Source organism: Euleptes europaea, chromosome 10 (genome assembly GCF_029931775.1).
Source record: "Euleptes europaea isolate rEulEur1 chromosome 10, rEulEur1.hap1, whole genome shotgun sequence".
NCBI classification, from domain to species: Eukaryota; Metazoa; Chordata; class Lepidosauria; order Squamata; family Sphaerodactylidae; genus Euleptes; species Euleptes europaea.
Window position 1 is genome coordinate 59,382,288 of NC_079321.1, and position 6,575 is coordinate 59,388,862.

A 6,575-nucleotide genomic window follows, 5' to 3' on the forward strand; every position below is an offset into this window, starting at 1 on the left:
GATAGCTAGGCTGGGGACAGAGTCTGTGAAAATGAATCTGTGTGAGTTCTGAGGAACAGAACTAAGCTTGTAACCTAAGAACTGAAGAAGCTTAACTTGAGAAACATCTAAGCTAAAGACATCCTGTGTAACATCTAAGCGTAGGCTGCTACCGCACTAGGTATTCCCAGCGATGTATTAAGAGCTAAAGGGGTCAAACAAAGTGCGAACAGTATTTTTTATAACAGTTTCAAACTCTTAATACATCGGTGGGAATACACAGAAAGTGCGAACAGTATTTTTTATAACATTTTCAAACTCTTAATACATCGCTGGGAATACCTAGTGCGGTAACAGCTAAATCTAAACTAAGCTCTCTCTCTCTGAAGCGAATCTTGTAGATAGATGATGGATATAGATGGATATGGTTTTGTGCTTTCCCTCCAATTCAGCCTTGCCTCACAATCCTTCTTGTGAATACTATTTAATAAATTTCCCTGTTTACTTTACCCTCTGGCAAAATAACAAGTAAGGCAATCCCTCTCTCTCTCCCTCAGCACCAAATACTGATTCCTGGGAGCTGGGAGATAATAAGAAGGAGTGGGGTCATCATATAAGTAGGGTTGCCAGGTCCCTCTTTGCCACCGGCGGGAGGTTTTGGGGAGGAGCCTGAGGAAGGAGGGGCTTGGGGAGGGGAGGGATTTCAGTGCCGTAGAGTCCAATTGCCAAAGCGCCCATTTTCTCCAGGTGAACTGATCTCTATCGGCTAGAGATCAGTTGTAATAGCAGAAGATCTTCTGGAGGTTGGCAACCCTACATATAAGTCATTGTTTTATTTTAATCAATACACCTACTGTCTTATGAACAGCAACATGCCAAACCGGGGAGAAAGGTTTTTCTCATCTGTAGTTTATAGAGTACAGAGAACAGATAGCTGTCTGCATGTCAGTTCCAGCGAATACGGGTGTTGTTGTTTTTTAAGGAAGGCAAATTAGTAAATTTAAAGAAGACATTAGAGGCAAGTTTGTATACAAACACTACTCATGTTAAACAGCCTCCTCATCTAAGAAGAATAAAACAGTTGCCACTCACTCATGCACGTTTACCTCCATGAATGTGAAAACATATGATTTCCCAAGTATACGTTAAGTGCTTTGCTTACATTAATCAATTCAACAGTGACTCTTACAACAGTGTCCCTTCCCTTTTTTTTTGCATCTCACAGCTTTTCAGACATCATGAGACATTTGCCCATAGAAAGAAGGGCTCTATTTTCATAACTGAAGCTACAGTATACCTTCTCAAACAAATTATGGTATTCAAAGGAAAGCCTAAATTCTGATCTCCAGAATATCAGTGCAAACAAAGGTAAACTGAAACATGAAAAACTATTGTTTAGCATTACACACATACCCCTTATAGTTGGCACTTGCTTGATGTCAAATTTTGTGGTGGAATAACTGGATGGAGCCCAGAACTTTATCACACACCCCAGTCCTCTTTGGCAGTTTCAACATGATGTGATAAATATGGGTTCCATTGCAAGCTCAGTGTTTGAGGAAGCAGTCCCCATAAAATCTGCATAATCATGGTGCTGCAGCCACAGGTAGGACCTTATATGCCGTTCCTTTTATGGCCTAAGGTCATTTATATTCTTTGCCAATGTTCAGATTCATCCTCCCTCCAAACATTCAACAATTAAAAGTTATGTTGAAAGGTTAAAAAAAAAAAACCTTGTTAGTTGGCTGCATTTTTAAGACCCAATTGAGACAGTCAGAGAGGAGATAATAGGTTAGGATATACAGCTCTGGTACAGCCTAAGGGGAAACATGCAGCAGTTGACAAGAAAGCAAGATGTCAGGCTGACTGAATGATTAGCACGGTTTGCCAGGAAGCCAGCGACTAACTGCTGGGAGTGCATGTAATATCATATCAATTTTAATTATTTATTTGGCTACACAGCAGTCTGTCCCAGATTGTTCTTCATGACACATGTCAATCCCAACTAAGGACAAGTTGCTCTACTCTGGACACTACCAGCAAAACCTCAAGAGACAGATGGTGCGCTGCTGGACAACTTAGGGGGAAACAAATCTACGGAATACCAGTTTCACAATATTTCCTGAAGAAATCTGACAAAATATTTACAAGTCAAGTACATTAGAGAACAACTTCTCAAGTCAACATACAGTGAGCTTTGTATACTCGTGAGCAGCAATGCTGCCTCCATTTGGAAGCTGGAAAGAACTTTGGAGAAGGAATAAGTTATAGCAGCTGCTAAATTATAGAAACCAGTGTCCTCGTTTTCATATATCTGCCAGTTACTTTGCACAGAAATAACTGAAATGTCATAGTAGGCAAATTACCTATTCAGTTTAAGCAAGACATACAAAAGGCATATAAGGTGAAGTGTATGGATTCTGGAAATTCTGACAAAAATTCAAATATTTGATTAATTTAAATAATTGCTAGGCAGAATAGTGATAATTATATTTCTAACGGCCAAGCAATGGGAGCGATGTCTCACTTTCAAGCCCTGCTTGGAGCATGCAACTGGTCAGCCACTACCAGATAAGATGGGCCTTGGTTTAAACTACTAAAGTGATTTATGTATTCTTAACATCAAATTATCTAGAAACAAATGAAAAGTGCTAATAACTCAAACAAATGCTCTATTAATCTGTTCCTTATCTTTTGGAGTGACAATTACCAAACACTCAGAGAAAATGTATTTAGGCTACCAAATGATATAACAGGAAACTTTATAGGGAATAGATACTAATAGAGGGAATAGATACTAACACTCCATCATCCTTTAACTACTGTTTATGTAAAGAATTTTTTTCCTGTCATGTTGCAGCCAACTAATGATGAGCCCATAGGGTTTTCAAGGCAAGAGATGTTCAGAGGTGGTTTTCCATTGTCTGCCTCTGCATAGCAACCCTGGTATTCCTTGGTGGCCTCCCACCCAAATACTGGCCAGGGCCAACCTTGCTTAGCTTCTGAGATCTGATGAGATCAGGCTAGCTTGGGCTATCCAGGTCAGCGCATGAAACCTACAAGGATTAGGAAAGATAACACAAGATTCCCACTTGTTGTTTTTAGCTGTCAATTTAACTTTTTCTTTAAATTGCCCTCTAGCTCTTGTACATTTAAATGCTATTTACCATAAGACTTAAATATTAATTTATAATCTTTCTTCAAGTGTATTTCTGAAATATTTCTCTCCAGAAGTTGCAGTAAAAATGAACAAAGGTGTAACTCTGCTTAGGATAGCTCTGTAATTATCCTGTATATTTAATGTGGCAAGTATACTGTGAGAGATTAGTAGGCAGAACATGTATTTTGAAATTGAAATAAACTTGAAGGTTAGAGACATGTAAAAAGCTAGACTTTCCCTCTCTTTTAATGAACATCTGCATACATATGAGCAGTATGATGTGCATGAATACAATTAATGAGTAATTATTCTAAATTACTTAATTTAAAGCATAATTCTAAATAAAAAGGTAAAGGTCCCCTGTGCAAGCACCGGGTCATTCTTGACCCACGGGGTGATGTCACATCCCGGCATTTTCTAGGCAGACTTTGTTTACGGGGTGGTTTGCCAGTGCCTTCCCCAGTCATCTTCCCTTTACCCCCAGCAAGCTGGGTACTCATTTTACCTACCTCGGAAGGATGGAAGGCTGAGTGAACCTTGAGCTGGCTGCCTGAAACCAACTTCCGTTGGGATCGAACTCATGTAGTGAGCAGAGCTTTGGACTGCAGTACTGCAGTTTACCACTCTGCGCCACGGGGCTCTTTTTCTAATTCTAAATAAACACTATTTAAAACAAACATTGTAAATAAAATATAACTGAAAAAGCAGAGATTATTGTGGGCTTATCCCCAAATCAGAATGCTTTGGAAATGTGTGTACAGTACAGGAAGTAACTGGTGGTCATGATAATTAAATATCATATATGTATCTCAGGGAACTGATCACTATTTACTAACAGCTGCAAGAATCACAACTGTAATGCTGAAAGCACAAATACCCCTAAAATCTCTCATTTGAAAAGATACAGGATATGTGGGAATAGAAATGTGAACAAAGCATGAAAGAGTTAAATGCTAGAGAATCAATGGAACTTTTTGCCATACAGTAAACATACACAGGATTAGACTGCAAAAGACAATTGTAGTGATGCTTTCTATTCTGTTTTGGCTATAGATGTTTTTGAACTAGGCCTAATGAAGAACAGCTAGGGCAAGAAGTTGCTCAGGAATGCAAAGCAAAGTAAACTGCACATTCAAAAATTACCAACTTTTATAATGTGAAATCACTGAACTGAAAATAGCTGAAAGACAAATAACAGTCTAGATTTGTTTGCAAAAGCAAGCTTTAAGTAGCAGATTTTAGGGTTCTTAAACCTAGCACCCAAATTGTGGGTGAAATGCTAAATTCGCCCATAAAATTCATTTTTCTTTCTGCAAAGTGTTGTCCTGCGCTACTGCTCCTGGCAATTTCAATTTTTTAAGATACATTTCATTCCTAATCAGATTCTGTCTGATAACTAGTGGTTTTATTTTATCTGACAGTTTACATAAACCTAAATCAACAGAAGGAAGTCCAAAGCAGCCCAATTTTACCAATTTCAACAGCAGCCACCCCAGAAAAGCCAGTGCTGTCTAGTATTTAACAGTTTCAGATTAGGGTCTGGGAGAGCCAGGTTCAAATCCCAACTCTACCATGGTGCTTACTGGGTGATTTTGGGCCAGTTACACACTGCTTTACTACTAAATTACTACTCTGCTGTATCAAAGCTGCTCTTTTTTCATTTCCTGGGACCCAGAGCTACTTTCTGCAACAAGCCCCAGATTTATCTGGGATTAAGTGCCACGGTGTTCATTCGGCCTTACTTTGGAGAGCATGCATACTCACTTGAGAGCCCAACCCAATTCAATTTTTCAATTTATTACAGTCATTGACCAGCAAAGCAAACACTGAGAGCGCAACTCAACACAGCGAGATGTCCCGTCAAGTAAATATGCATCAATCTGGTCGTCCTGAGAATGAAGGGTTTCCAGTTCCTTCCTTAGGGTTGCCCACCTCCAGGTACTAGCTGGAGAGCTCCTGCTATTACAACTGATCTCCAGCCGATAGAGATCAGTTCACATGGAGAAAATGGCTGCTTTGGCTGAAGCCCCTCCCCTCCTAGGGTTGCCAGGTCCCTCTTCACCACCGGCGGGAGATTTTTGGAGCAGAGCCTGAGGAGGGCAGGGTTTGGGTAGGGGAGGGACTTCAATGCCATAGAGTTCAATTGCCAAAGCGGCCATTTTTCTCCAGGTGATCTGATCTCTATCGGCTGGAGATCAGTTGAATTAGCAGACCTCCTGCTACTACCTGGCAGTTGGCAACCCTATCCCCTCCCCAAACCCCACTCTGCTTAGGCTCCGCCCCAAATCCTCCTGCCAGTGGCAAAGAGGGACCTGGCAAGCCTCTTGTTCGGGCGCTAATTATGTGCTCCCCGATTCCCATAGAATCTGATTCAAGAATGGGGGGGGGGGAGGTTGGTTTGAGCTTACAGCCAGTTTTATTGATCAATACACCATAACTGAGTGAAAGCAGGATCTGAAGCCAACGGAGCTAGGATCCAGTCTCACACCGAGGCGGGGCAACCGCAAAAGATTATATAGACTTTTCACATTCCAACAGAAGATACTTTTTCTTAACAGGCGATCCTACCTATACCAGAGCGCATGCGTGTATGCTCTTTGCAACATTTATGAATAGAGGCTACTCTATTGAGTTCAGAGCGTTCCCTTGAAAGCAAAAGCTTTATTGCAAAGGGGAGGGGGGAGGCACTCCCGGGTCGCTCCTTGCGCAAAGGGGGAGACTTTTCCAGCCCTTGGAATGTGTGTATTGCAAAGGGGAGGGGGGAGAAGCGGCTTCTGCCAGCTAACAGCTTTTGCATGCATGCTTGCCTGTATGTCTGAATGTGATGCAGGTATGATTGTGTGTGTGTTAAGTGCCGTCAAGTTGCTTCCGACTCATGGCGACCCTATGAATGAAAGTCCTCCGAAATGTCGTATCTTTGACAGCCTTGCTCAGATCTTGCAAATTGAAGGCCGTGGCTTCCTTTATTGAGTCCGTCCATCTTTTGTTGGTTCTTCCTCTTTTCCTGCTGCCCTCAACTTTTCCTAGCATGACTGTCTTTTCCAGTGACTCTTGTCATCTCATGGCGTGACCAAAATACGACGCGGCCAGGTCATCCCACGCCCCCCCCCCCCGCCCAGCAGCAGAACGGGAGGCAGCCTCACCTCCCAACGCCGCCCCCCCCCGCCAACTTCCGGCTTGGGCCTTGACGCGAGAAGGCCGCCTCAGGCCTCGTCGGCCAGCGCCTCAGCGGCCCCGGGAGGCGGGGCCTTCCGCAGGCCGCGGCTGAGGCGGCTCCGCAAGGCCCGCGCGAGGCCCTCCCCGTCCCCCCCCCACAAGAGCGACCGCAGGCTCCGCCAAAACAAGCAGGCCCAGACACCCCCCCCCCCAGGCGGAGGCCCGGCCCGGCCTCCCGCCTCCGCACTCACCGGGGGCCGCCGCGAGCCGGCAGGAGGAG